We start from the raw sequence: 15253 nt of genomic DNA, 5'->3' as shown, positions 1-15253 counted from the left end.
ATGTTCATCACATTATTTATTACTTTTAAGAATTGCCATTCTACATGTTATTATGTTCACCAAACACCCAAGACTTAACCTAAAACAAAAAAAAATTTTTTTCACTTATCCAGTATTTGGCAATCATGAGACAAATGTACACATTAAATTGAATTGCAATTTCTCATCTGTATAGTTATCTCATCAACTTAGATTACATGCCCATGGCATGATTCCAATTGACAAGGTGTGGATGTGTGACAGACTTTTGTGAAGTTGCATTTCCATAGTTTCTATAAAATAGGAGTGTATTGGTGGAATTGCTTAGTCCCCAAATCTCAAATATCTCTATGTTGCACTGCATGCTCAGTTGCTCAGTCATGTCTGATGCTTTGCAAGTCCATGGACCGTGGCCCATCCTCTGTCCATAGAATTTTTCAGGCAAGAATACTGGAGGGGATTGTCATTTACTCCTCCAGGGGATCTTCCTGACCCAGGGATCAAACCTGCATCTCCTGTGTCTTCTGCATTGGCAGGCAGATTCTTTACCATTGAGCCACCTGGGAAGTTCCTTTCTATGTTGAGGGAACACAACTGTTAAGACTCACTTGTCCTTTTTCCATTCTTCTGTGTTGTCTGGTCTTGGGGTTCCTTATCTGAATCATTAATTGAGGGGAAAGATTATCTGGGCATACTCAGATCTGCTTTCTTTCTTCTGATGTATGCATTTTATGAGGTATTTTCATGTAAGAAATGCCTTATTTTGTCCACAATCACCTCTGAGAGATGAATGACCTGTGCAGTTCTGACATTTAGCTCATACAGCTCTCTTACTTTACTTCATGCTCAAAATTAGATCTCATCAGTTATAAAAGTGACCATTTACTAAAAATCAGCAAAAAATCAGACCACATAGTTTTCAGTCAGACTGTATATTTATTTGTGGTGGCTCAAATGTTTAATGGGGAAGACTATAACTATAGTTCTGGGGACAGGGGCTAAAGTCCACCCCTAGAATGAAAAACTTTCCCTCTTGACTATATTATCAAAAACAGTCACAGTGCTCTGATTGCTAATGTCTTTCATAACAAAACCTTATAGAAGTTCATTTTGATGGAGACATCTTTGTTTTCCCATTCTATGAAAAAAAGTGCAACAGATTTTATCAATGATTCACTTGAGCTAGAGACAGAACTAGCATTTGTCTTTGGGAGCTGTGGGCACCCAGATGTCCTCACATGATGTTTGATTAACTGTTCTTCAACTTTCAATGGTTACTTTCACAGTGAAGCCTTCTCTGATTATTCTATTTAAAATGGCAATTCTCCATCCTTACCTTAGCAATCGGATCATCTTTCCCACTTTTATTTCCATAGTACCTAACACCTTCTAAAATAGCTCTCTATTTATTTTACCTATCATCTCTTTCCCTTAACTAGAAGGTAAGTTAGCACAGCATCTACTAATTAATGTCTTTAATAAGTTTTGTGAATATGAACTCAATTTGGAGAAAATTGTTTGGCTATGTGTTAAAATGGTCTCAACTGACAGCTGCACATCCATTTACAAATAAGGCACATCACCAGTCAGTTCTGACTGTCATGCCTTACACAGAATTTGAATACTTTTTCAGAAGATATTGAGGTTTTATTGGACCTCAGATTTCTGCATATCATAGGTGAATAAGTAGAAACTCCAAATTATCTCCAAGTAATTCAGAGTTCACAGTTACCTTGACCTGAGATGACTGAGAACTGGTTCAGTTCTTAAACCTACTAACTAATGAAATTTTCTGTCTTTTACACCAAGAACAGAACCTTTCAAAGAGCCAAACTGGTTATTACCCCCAAAAAACAAACAAACAAACAAACAAAAAATTAGCTTCACCTAAATTTGAATATGTAATAGAAAGCAAATATTTACAATTGCCCTGCCTTTGATACATTGATTTTGAAATCGGGAACAAATTCTATGACTATTTACAATCCCATCTCAATCTAAAACTTTCATTTTCTTTAGGGTTGGAAAGAAAGCTGCAATGAGAGCCTAAAACTCACTCATATCAGCAACATGAATATTAGCAACCCCTCAAAGATCACAGAGGGGTAGACTCTGAGATTTTTGAGAATAAGGACCTCACTTAGTCATTCAGAACATACATATCAAACACTGAGACGATGGCCCAGATAAATCTCCTCACCTAATGATTATACCATCCATGATTTTGCTTTAAGAGCTGGTAATTTTCACTTTATAAATTTACCCTTGAGTTTGGGGTCATTACTTTTATTTTACTGCTTTGTTTAATTTTCATTCAGCAGTATTAGATATAAGAATCAATAGCCTGAAAAATTTCTTTAGAGAAAAATGATTCTCAGTAGGAAAATGTGGTTTCTAGTTAGAAGCTCACTGAACTCTCATGAGTCATTATTACATAAAGTCCCATTAGCAAATGTGAAGACAATAAAAATGTATTATTTTAGTTCTCATTCTTTTCATTAGTTCTACTAAGGATCTAAATCAATAGCTTTAAATTCTTAATTATTTTGAAGTTATGTGGGGTGAGTGACCCAATCCTTCATCTACTCATTCCCTTCTTCAGTTGCTATAGAGGTCAAATTATCAAGGAGCAAAAAAGTAAGTTGTAGGAAACCTGGCTAGCAGCATATACATCATTGAACTATTTAAAAATCAAACAAGAATAAGAGCACATATAATAGGTTTTATAGTCTACAACAGGGAGTTGGCAAAATTTTTCTTAAGTGTCCAGAGAGAAAGCATTTTAGGTTTTGTGAGTCTTGAAGCCTTTGTGCCAATTATACAAATACACTGTTATAGCACAAAGCAGCCATATATTATACAATATTTGAACAAATGTAGCTCCACTTCAAAAGAAAACACACCACTTCATTTATATAAGCAGGTGGCAATCGGGACATGGTCTATGAAACACAATTTGCCAACTCTTGGGTTAAAACATTGTTCTAGAAAGGAAAATTATGGTTTAGTGACAATTCACCGACATGAAGTGTACTGAACTAACACATACCGGTTCTAATTATATGGCAATTGTATATTACAGATTCATCCAGTACTTCATGAATATTAGCTTATTATTGCTCAGAACTATCTACTTGACCCATTTCCCAGATGCAGAATTAGTGGTAACTTGTCTGTATTAGTTTCCTACAGTTGCTATGATAAATCATCATGCAAACTGGATGGTTTAAAAACAACAGAACAAAGTATCATAAAAGGGCATGGTGTGAAGGGAACAGAAATTTATTTCCATATAGGTTTGGAAGCCAGAACTCTGGAATCAAGGAATTGGCAATGCTATATTCCCTGTGAAGCCTCAGAGAATGATCCCTCTTTGTCCTTCCCCAGCCTCTGCTAGTTGCCTGAATTTGTTGCAGTCACTCCAGGCTCTGCCTCTGTTGTCACATGGCATCATCTCATTGTTTCTCTGTCTTCTCCTGTTTTTATAAGGATATCAGTCACATTGGATTAAGGATAATCCTAATGGCCTCATCTTAACTTGATTACATCTACAAAGATCCTATTGCCCAAGGTCAGGGTATTGGGGGATAGAGTTTCAAAATATCTTTGGCAGAGTGTAATTTAGTGCACAGCACTGCCTAATGGTATTTCACATTATCTTTATAGTACACAGTCATGGGTGCATAATGTCAATGGTGTTTTCACTATAAACACAACTGGAAGAATAAGACTATTCTTATTTTTTATAAAACATCATTTATTAATATTTTCACAATATATTAAAAACAACTATATTTATTAAGAAATGAGGGGCCAAAGTGTATCTGTGTACCCTAAAGAGTTAAGTAAATAATGCACCACAAACTTTATTGATTCTAATTGGTCATTTTTCAATCAGGGACAATAGTGCCATTAGATGACAGTTGGGGTTGTTGGAGATGATTTTGAGGATTCATGGTGTCTAGGAAGCATTGTTAGCATTCTACAGCAAAGAACATTTTTGTTTTTGTTGTTCTTTTAGTTGCTAAATCATGTCTGAATCTTTTGTGATGCCATGTACTCTAGCCCGCCAACCTCCTCTGTCCATGAGATTTCTTAGGCAAAAATATAGTAGTAGTTTGCCATTTCCTTCTCCAGGGTATCTTCCTGACCCAGGGATTGAACCCTTGTCTCCTGTGTTGGCAGTTGGATTTTAAACCACTGAGCCACCAGGGAAGTCCATGGCAAGGAGGGTAGGGATGCCAAAAGTTTTGCAATGTAGAGGACAACTACAGCCAATCTAGCATAGTCTTTCTCAAAATGTCAAAAGAAATTATGATAAACTAACCATGTGTTATCATTCTAAAGCAAAACTAATAGCTTATGGAAATCAAAGAAATGCTGATAATTCACAGAAATTCAAAAGAGGTCCATTATATACTTAAGTATGTAGTAGGAGCCTTTTAAATGTGTATTTTAAGAGAACACTAAATAATCATCTCATCAAAATCTGCTAACAAGCTAATATTAGTTTATGTACACCAACTTGCAATATCCAAAGGAGATAACCCCAGTCTTAACTCCAAACAGAGCTAAATGAAATTTTGCATTATTTGAAAGAAAGTGAAAGCGTTAGTTGCTCAGTCGTGCCCAACTCTGTGCAACCCAATGGATTGCAACCCACTAGGTTCCTCTGTCCATTGGATTCTCCAGGCAAGAATATTGTATAATAATTCAAGAAAATACTTTTTTTCTTGAATAAATTCCTGAACCATTAGGAAGGCATTTGTGGCTCACCATTGGACCTTGAGCTATAATTTGAAAAATGCTAGTCAAGTGTTTTAGATTGTTAAAAGCAAAATTCCTGGTTTTTAAGAGTAGTTTCTAGCCCTTAATCAAATAGGGCCTGAGAGAAAGAGATTATGGTGAACTATCAACCAGACACAAAGCCAAAACAAGTTTATTACCACCTCCAACCTCGCTGATAACAAAATACAGTAGAGGTTCACAACAGAAGGTCCCTATTCCATGTGAGAAAAATTTACAATTCTTTTCTCTCCAGAAAGGGCACACTGAAATTAATGGGTAGAAAAGGTGAAACTAAAACTCATCTGTATTCTACAGATTCCTGAGGCACTCTGAGCTTAACTTTTCTGGTCAGGACAGAACTTTTCTTAGTCAAGGGATTATAGCAAGTTAAGAGCAATGACATGTCATCACATAGCAGCCAGAAGGCATGTCTTGTTTTGTAAGGCTTCCCTGAGAAGAAAGTGAATGTGTGTCTTCCTTTATGGGTCTAGCTGGGAGTATTCACAGCTTTCACTTAGAGTGGCCAGGTTTTCATAGAGGAGGCCACAAATGCACAAGAAACTTCCCAATCTGCTCAAATTGTATCTCTGTAAACCAATTACACTCATAATGTAAACATTGCATTTGCATATGAATTTATATCACTGTGTTAAAGTATAGAGTAAAGAGCCTCTTGATGAGGGTGTAGGAGGAGAGTGTAAAGGCTGGCTTAAAACTCAATATTAAAAAAAAAATTAAGATCATGCCATCTGGTCCCATCATTCATGGCAAATAGAAGGGGAAAAGGTGGAAGCAGTGACAGATTTCATCTTATTGGGCTCTAAAATCACTGAGAATGGTGACTGCAGCCATGAAATGAGAAGACACTTGCTTCTTGGAAGGAAGGCTAAGACAAACCTAGACAGCATATTAAAAAACAAAGACATCACTTTGCTGACTAAGGTCCATATAGTCAAAGCTATGGTTTTTCCGGTAGTCATATACGGATGTGAGAGTTGGACAGTAAAGAAGGCTGAGCACTGAAGAACTGATGCTTTCAAATTGTGGTTCTGGAGAAGACTTTTGAGAGATCCTTGGACTGCAAAGAAATCAAGCCACTTACACCTAAGGGAAATCAGTCCTGAATATTCATTGGAAGGACTGATGCTGAAGCTCTGATACTTTGACCACCTGATCCAAATAACCCATTCATTGGAAAAGACCTGGGGAAAGATTGAAAGCAGGAGGAGAAGGGAGTGACAGAGGATGATATGGTTGGATGGCATCAGTGATTCACTGGACATGAACTCAATGGGCAAACTCCAGGAAATTGTGAGGGACAGGGAGGCCTGGCATGCTACAGTCCATGGTGTCACAAAGAGTCAGACATGACTTATTGACTGAACAAAAACAAAGCGTAGTTGCATATACTTGCTTCTAACTTTTTGCTGCTGCTGCTGCTGCTACTGCTAAGTCACTTCAGTCGTGTCCGACTCTGTGGGACCCCATAGACGGCAGCCCACTGGGCTCCTCCATCTATGGGATTCTCTGGGCAAGAGTACTGGAGTGGGGTGCCATTGCCTTCTCCGAACTTTGGGCTAGCAGACTTCAAAGGATTTACTGGCAATCTCTGCTCAATGGATGAAAGCCCCATTGGCAAAGGTAGCATTTGTGAGGGTCTAGTTTGAGTGAACTCCAGGAGTTGGTGATGGACAGGGAGGCCTGGCGTGCTGCAATTCATGGGGTCACAAAGAGTCGGACACAACTGAGTGACTGAACTAAACTGAACTGAGGGCTCTAGGAAGAGCTATCACAGGACCATCACAACATATCTGAACAAAGATGGAAGAGGGTATCTGATTTACCCTCAAAAGATCCTTCAAAACCAAATCAAAACCGATTCTGACTCAACAATAACACAATGAATGCCCCTCTCCCATACTCTCACATACACGTTTGCTTGGGTGTATGTACACATAGTCTAATCAGCAAGAGATAAAAAGACTTAGCTAACAATGAGTTAAGTCATATCGTATCTTTCTATCTTTTATTTTTTCTGAATCTTCCCAGATGACCAAGGCAAGACATTTGCGCCTAATTATAATATTTTGAGTGCCAGGGACAGAAACTCCTGTCTCACACAGGCTCACCCTATTCATTCTCTAGTACAAAGAGGACTTTGGGAACGTTCAGTAAGCAGAGCAAATGTTGTTGAAAATGTGCCATCAACTACTATTAAGAGTGATGATCAGTGTCTTAAGAATGCCATGATCTAGAATAACCTGTTTATCAACTTCAGCAGCACAGTCCTTCCTATTTCTCCCAATCCGTAGCCCAATTTTTTTGGTTTTTGCTTTTGTGTTTCAGAAGAACAGAGGGCAAGTATGTGCCCGTTAATTCAGCATTAATAAGGAGAATTCTGTGTTTTAACATATCCCCCATGAGCGCTGATGTTCCTGTTTTCTTGGCTTTCTTCTCCTTAGTAGAAAGCAGTCTTCCTCGCTAATTAAAATTCATTACCTCCTCCTCAAATGAAAAGGCTGAGAAATTGCTGGCAGACTGCTTCCATCATGTTTAATAAATCCCTGGAGAACAAATAATGCCTCTTTTTTCCAGGGGTTTCTCTCTTAGCTCCTGATCCTTTTGTGAACACAGTAGCCTCAGCTACTTCATTTGGTCTTCATTTGTGGCACCTAGTTATCAACATGAAGTGGTTGGACATTCGCTAGTTATAACAGTCACTCATCTGCTCAACAAGCACTTGCTTCCTAGCATCCTTCACCTAGATTCTGCACCCTACCTCCAAAATTCTAATGCAGTCTGTCTCAGTGAGTGAAAACTGTTGGTGAGCTAGCTGAGGTGGGCCTGTTACTGAAAGTGTGTGATGTTCTCATAGCCCCTTTTCTCCACTCTAAACCCAGTATAACAATATTTGCCCGCCCCCCCCCCCCCGCCTTTGGGTCTTTATCTTTGAATGTAGGTCTGGAAAACAAGGAATTGCATGTTGTAAAAGTAGACCCTTCTCTGTCATGACATACTTTTTTTTTTGGTTTTATATCCCTGTTTTGTTTTTAATCAGAATTTGGAATAAACTGGTCATGACGCCAGAGGACTAGTTCTCATTCTTGGCTTTCATATTTCCCTGGCATGCTTCATCATTTTTTGCAAGCTTTGCTGACCTCCCAAAGACACATGTTCTTATTGTCTGCCTCTTCTCTCCTCATTTCCTAAAATTTCCTCTGAGCAATTTCACTCACACAATTTCTATCCTCATATTTGCAATGATGACTTCCACATCCATATCTATTTAGGGATTTCAAATGTTAAATCACAAATTTTCCCCCTTGAATTGTGGGAGAAAGAAAATATCTCCAGAAGTTAGTTAAGGAACAAACTTTCAATGGTGTTGTTGGTAAATTTGGAATACTGCTGTACCTTGGCCCTGAGTTCAGATTGGGCTCTCTACTTTTTCTCAATTTGAATTGAATGGACTCATCCATTTCTAGCTGGAACAACCAGAGATCTCAGGCATCACTGCTGTGCAGGTCCAACAACAACAACAACAAAAAGCAGTGATGAGTCTAGTATACGTAGACCAAGGTCAAAAAGAAAGAGAGGGAGCAGAGTGGAGAGAGAGTCAGACAGACAGAAAGACAGAGAGAGGGAGATAATAAAGAATAAGAAGAAAACAAAAGGAAGGCCTGTGCTATACCTACTGGATTCCCATACTTCTACTCTACTGACTTGGAGAAACGAGTAAAGAGAGCCCCTCTACTACTCTTCCCTTCATAAAAGTGGAAACCCTTGCTCTCTATGGGAGATGAGAAATGAAGGAATGAATGTTTCTCAAGGAAGAACCTTCAGATTAGTTTTATGCATTCCACACACTGCATATCCAAATGTCAATGGGACAGCATCAGCTGATTATCCCACAGGCAATTCCAACTACACATGCCCCGAACTGAAGTTACCCTTGCTCAAGTCCTGCTTTTTGATAAGTAAGTGGTAGACATCTGGGCAATTTCTTCTTTCTTATCCTCTCTTTCTATTCAAGTACAACACAATGCATTTGATACCACCACTTAAATACTAATTATTGAAAATGTGTTGTTTACTAGTTACTATCTTAAGTACTTTACACACACTATCTTGTTCATTTTTTCCCCCACAACTCTGCAGGAGAAGTACTATCATTGTCATTTTACAAATGAGAAAACAGAAAATTACCAAGGTTAAGAGTATTATTAAAGTAATATACTTCTCAGGTTCACAATCTTAATGAATATGTACAAAATCACCTCCCATCCTTGGGCCCTTCTCTACCATCCTTTATTATCTTTTGCCTGGAGACTATTGCAATAGCCCAGAAAATGAACCCTCTAATTTTGGATTTGACTCTTAGAATTCACCCTCCACAAGCAATGCCTCCTGGGTGCTATTTTTAAAATGCAAATCTGATTAAGTAAATTTTCTGCTATGAAAGCTTCATAGACTCCCCATCATGAGGCAGCTGCTACCTATCTGTCGAATCCAATCTTCTACCCTTCTCCCACACACATCCTAGGCTCTGCTGATGCTGAACTAATTGTCATCCCTGGGAAATGTCAGGCTCGTTCCTAGCTCCTTACTTTTATATGTGTCATTTCTCCCTTCTGATTAAAATACAATTATCTCACCTATCCCAACCCAGCCTTTAAAAGGTAAACTCTATTATCATTATGAGCTTAAATTTTACCCTTTGTGTGAACCCTTGCTTAAGCAGACTTCAGCACAGACCTGTCAGATCGCAGCAGTTCCATTACATTGCATTGTAACTGCTATGTAGCAGGTCTAATAATGAGATGCCTCTTGGAGTGTAAAGAATCCTTACTTTTGTCGTAACTCAAGCCCAGCACAGTGACTACTGACACATAATAGGTGCTCAATACACACTTGTTTTCAGTTATATAAGGCACAATCTATCTCTCCAAAACAAATTTAAGATACTTCTCTTGAAGGAAGAAAGGAAGAACAATGGCTTTACCTACCAACATTCTGTGGATGACAGTGTGGGCTTCAAACAGTTATTTATTTGAAGATGCTAAGTGGAAACTATCAACAGCAAAATGCCTTGCTGAAGGTAGAAACCCTCCAACAAAAATCACTTTCCAGGCAAACACCTCTTGTTTCCATTAAAGAAAGAACATTCTAAAGAAGCATGAGTATATGCAATTATTAAATTTTACCTATTCTAGGAAGGGGATAAAAGAAGCGAAAATTTGCCTAATTAGAACTTGAGGAGTTATGGATAGATTTTCAGAGAGCCCTGAAGAATAAAATTATCAGCAAGCAAAATTTTCTAAAGGACTGAAGTGCATACTGTATGACATAAAGTGTAGACCAGGGCAGAAAGAAAGGAGGCATCAAATGATGGCACCCCAGGAATTGTATGTACTTTGCCTCCTTAACCTTCACAAGGTGCTGTGACGTGGATAGGACGTTGAGTTTCAGATCACTTAAATAAGTATCCAAATTCATAGAGCTGTTAGGTGTTTTCCAGCCTAACTTGAAACTCTATGTTCCTTCCAATTCACTACTTGTTCTTAAGCTAGTGCCCTTTGCCTTAAAACCAACCTGAAGGCTTTTATATTTAGTGGTTGACAGAGGAAGATACACATGATAAGCCATCTGAGCAAAATGCCAAACTGTAACGTCCCTAAATGCACACATGCCAAAAACAGTTAACAAGTGATCCTCGTTGGCTCACAGATTCATGCCTCAGGCATTTATGTCAGATCAATAAATATCAGATTCACTCTTGCTGAATAATAAAGTGGAATTCAGAAACTGAGGTACAGAGTATGCTGACCCAGGACTTCTAATTCCTTGCAACTCTCTTTCTGAAGTTGCTCCTGGTTCACCTTTGTTGCTCCATTTAGAATCATAGAAAATGTTTTTAGTAAGAGTTCTTTGGGGGAATAATTCCATTTCTGTATTTAATGGTTGTGATCATTCAAAAGCCAACTAACAGGAGCTATAAGATTTGTTAGACTAATGTGAAAATATATTTGTGTCCATTGTGGAACAATTTATATCACTGTTCATTGAAAGATATACCACACAAATGTTTTATGAGGTCATTCTGTCCCTGACTTTTTCAGTAAGATGTTAATAATCAGAAACTAAATCAGCATGCTTAATAATAAAATAGGATCCAAAATGTTCTAGTAGTACTTTAGTAACAACATGAAAGATAGCAGAAATACTACTATTTCTACACTCAATTGTTCCCCCAAGTTCTCCTTATATCTATAACATACCTATACAAACCAATATTCATTCAAATAGTAAAGTTGCTTAGTCGTGTCCCACTCTTTGCAACCCCACGGACTGTAGCCCACCAGGCTCCTCTGTCCGTGGGATTTTCCAGGCAAGAATACTGGAGTGGGTTGCCATTTCCTTCTCCAGGAGATCTTTCTGACCCAGGGATTGAATCCAGGTCTCCTGCATTATAGGCAGACGCTTTACCATCTGAGCCACCAGGGAAGTCATTCAAATAACTCATTTCAAATTAGGCAGAGCTTTCCTCACAAATACACACACCCAGTGAAATAAAAATTGTAGTTGCAATCTGGAGAAAATAACTAAAAGCTATTGGACTATCCTCAGCAATTTAGCTACAGTGGTGAAGGCAAATGAAGGCTTTCTACTTCTTTCTGTTTATTTCCCACCTCTGTTGATCTGGAAATCAGTTTGTGGTGATGCTTTCTTCACTGTTTCTATTCAGTGAGCTTCCTTCCCAATCATCAAACAGACATTATTACAAGATATGCTGGCATCCATAGTGGTCCAAACCAAGCCTACCAATCATCAAAATTTATAACCTCTCATAAAATATACTTGGAAATGAATATAACACCTTATGTCCAAGTAGACTTTTTTTATGCCCATTTCTCTGATAAGAAATTAATAGATCAGTTAAAAGCAGTAGAAGAGGCCATAATTTTTTAAATTTATTTTCATTTTTATTAAAGTATAGTTGATTTACAATCATGTTAGTTTTAAGTGTACAGCAAAGTGATTCATATATATATATATATATGTATTTCTTTCAGATTATTTTCCATTTTAGCACATTTCATAAATGGCCAGTGAAACTGCATCAACATCTTCATGAGACAATCATCCCCTTATTGTACTTATGAGTTATACCTTTTGCTAGATCCAAGACGGCAATAATGGAAGGACAGATCGAACTAGGAAAAAGAGCATTGGATATAGCAAGCACCATAATTAATGGATAAAGATCAAGAAGCAGAAAAATGCAGCAAAATAAAGTATTACTAGAGTCCTAATGTACAAGAAACTGACTAATGCATCCATTCATTCAACTACCATTCATTGAACATGTATTCACACCACTGTGAGAGAAAAACCAAAGACACTATAACAAGCCAGAAAGACATGGCCCCTTCCTTTATGAAACTTACATAAATCTTAGAAGACTGACAGGAAGTATAATAAGACAGTGTTCAGTTCAGTTCAGTCGCTCAGTCGTGTCCGACTCTTTGCGACCCTATGAATTGCAGCACACCAGGCCTCCCTGTCCATCACCAACTCATGGAGTTCACTCAGACTCACGTCCATTGAATCGGTGTTGCCATCCAGCCATCTATTCTCTGTCGTCCCCTTTTCCTCCTGCCCCCAATCCCTCCCAGCATCAGTCTTTTTCAATGAGTCAACTCTTCCATTGAGGTGGCCAAAGTACTGGAGTTTCAGCTTTAGCATCATTCCTTCCAAAGAACACCCAGGACTGATCTCCTTTAGAATGGACTGGCTGGATCTCCTTGCAGTCCAAGGGATTCTCTAGAGTCTTCTCCAACATCACAGCTCAAAAGCATCAATTCTTCAGCGCTCAGATTTCTTCACAGTCCAACTCTCACATCCATACATGACTACTGGAAAAACCATAGCCTTGACTAGACGGACTTTTGTTGGCAAAGTAATATCTCTGCTTTTCAATATGCTGTTTAGGTTGGTCATAACGTTCCTTCCAAGGAGTAAGTGTCTTTTAATTCCATGGCTGCAATCACCATCTGCAGTGATTTTGGAGCCCAAAAAATAAAGTCTGACACTGTTTCCACTGTTTCCCAATCTATTTCCCATGAAGTGATGGGACCAGATGCCATGATCTTCGTTTTCTGAATGTTGACCTTTAGGCCAACTTTTTCACTCTCTTCTTTCACTCTCATCAAGGAGCTTTTTAGTTCCTCTTCACTTTCTGCCATAAGAGTGATGTCATCTGCATATCTGAGGTTATTGATATTTCTCCCGGCAATCTTGATTCCAGCTTGTGCTTCTTCCAGCCCAGCATTTCTCATGATGTACGCTGCATGTAAGTTAAATAAGCAGGGTGACAATATACAGCCTTGACGTATTCCTTTTCCTATTTAGAACCAGTCTCTTGTTCCATGTCCAGTTCTAATTGTTGTTCCCTGACCAGCATATAGGTTTCTCAATAGGCAGGTCAGGTGTTCTGGTATGCCCATCTCTTTCAGAATTTTCCAGAGTTTATTGTGGTCTACACAGTCAAAGGCTTTGGCATGGTCAATAAAGCAGAAATACATGTTTCTCTGACACTCTCTTGCTTTTTCTATGATCCAGCGGACATTGGCAATTTGATCTCTGGTTTCTCTGCCTTTTCTAAAACCAGCTTGAACATCTGGAAGTTCACGTTCACATATTGCTGAAGCCTGGCTTGGAGAATTTTGAGCATTACTTTACTAGCATGTGAGATGAGTGCAATTGTGCGGTAGTTTGAGCATTCTTTGGCATTGCCTTTCTTTGGGATTGGAATGAAAACTGACCTTTTCCAGTCCTGTGGCCACTGCTGAGTTTTCCAAATTTGCTGACATATTGAGTGCAGCACTTTCACAGCATCATCTTTCAGGATTTGAAATAGCTCCACTGGAATTCCATCACCTCCACTAGCTTTGTTCATAGTGGTGCTTTCTCAGGCCCACTTGACTTTACATTCCAGGATGTCTGGCTCTAGATCAGTGATCACACCATTGTGATTATCTTGGCCATGAAGATCTTTTTCATACAGTTTTTCTGTTACCTAGTCAAATTTACCTATAAAGATTTTTTCACACTTTTAAATTATTTTACCTTTTTGCTCCTCTGACTAGATAATATCCTAGGTAAACTCCTCTCTTAGAGTTTGCTAATTCTTCTTCTGCTTAATCAAATCTGTTTTTGAACCGCTCTAGTGAATTTTTCAATTCAGTTATAGTATTCTTGAACTTCAAATTAGTTCTTTGTACTTTTATTTATTTTTATTTTATTTTTAAACTTTACAATATTGTGTTAGTTTTGCCAAATATCGAAACAAATCTGCCACAGGTATACATGTGTTCCCCATCCTGAACCCTCCTCCCTCCTCCCTCCCCATACCATCCCTCTGGGTCGTCCCAGTGCACCAGCCCCAAGCATCCAGTATCATGCATCAAACCTGGACTGGCGACTCATTTCATACATGGTATTATACATGCTTCAAGGCCATTCTCCCAAATCTTCCCACCCTCTCCCTCTCCCACAGAGTCCATAAGACTGATCTATACATCAGTGTCTCTTTTGCTGTCTCGTATACAGGGTTATTGTTACCATCTTTCTAAATTCCATATATATGCATTAGTATGCTGTATTGGTGTTTTTCTTTCTGGCTTACTTCACTCTGTATAATAGGCTCCAGTTTCATCCACCTCATTAGAATGGATTCAAATGTATTCTTTTTAATGGCTGAGTAATACTCCCTTGTGTATATGTACCACCGCTTTCTTATCCATTCATCTGCTGATGGACATCTAGGTTGCTTCCATGTCCTGGCTATTATAAACAGTGCTGCGATGAACATTGGGGTACACGTGTCTCTTTCCCTTCTGGTTTCCTCAGTGTGTATGCCCAGCAGTGGGATTGCTGCATCATAAGGTAGTTTTATTTCCAGTTTTTTAAGGAATCTCCACACTGTTCTCCAGAGTGGCTGTACTAGTTTGCATTCCCACCAGCAGTGTAAGAAGGTTCTCTTTTCTCCACACCCTCTCCAGCATTTATTGCTTGTAGACTTTTGGATCACAGCCATTCTGACTGGCGTGAAATGGTACCTCATAGTGCTTTTGATTTGCATTTCTCTGATAATGAGTGATGTTGAGCATCTTTTCATGTGTTTGTTAGCCATCTGTATGTCTTCTTTGGAGAACTGTCTATTTAGTTCTTTGGCCCATTTTTTGATTGAGTCATTTATTTTTCTGGAGTTGAGCTCTAGGAGTTGGTTGTATATTTTTGAGATTAGTTGTTTGTCAGTTGCTTCATTTGCTATTATTTTCTCCCATTCTGAAGGCTGTCTTTTCACCTTGCTAATAGTTTCCTTTGTTGTGCAGAAGCTTTTAAGTTTAATTAGGTCCCATTTGTTTATTTTTGCTTTTATTTCCAATATTCTGGGAGGTGGGTCATAGAGGATCCTGCTGTG

This window comes from Bos mutus, chromosome 11 (genome assembly GCF_027580195.1).
Source record: "Bos mutus isolate GX-2022 chromosome 11, NWIPB_WYAK_1.1, whole genome shotgun sequence".
Lineage (NCBI taxonomy): Eukaryota > Metazoa > Chordata > Mammalia > Artiodactyla > Bovidae > Bos > Bos mutus.
Note: the sequence above shows the minus strand (reverse complement) of the source record.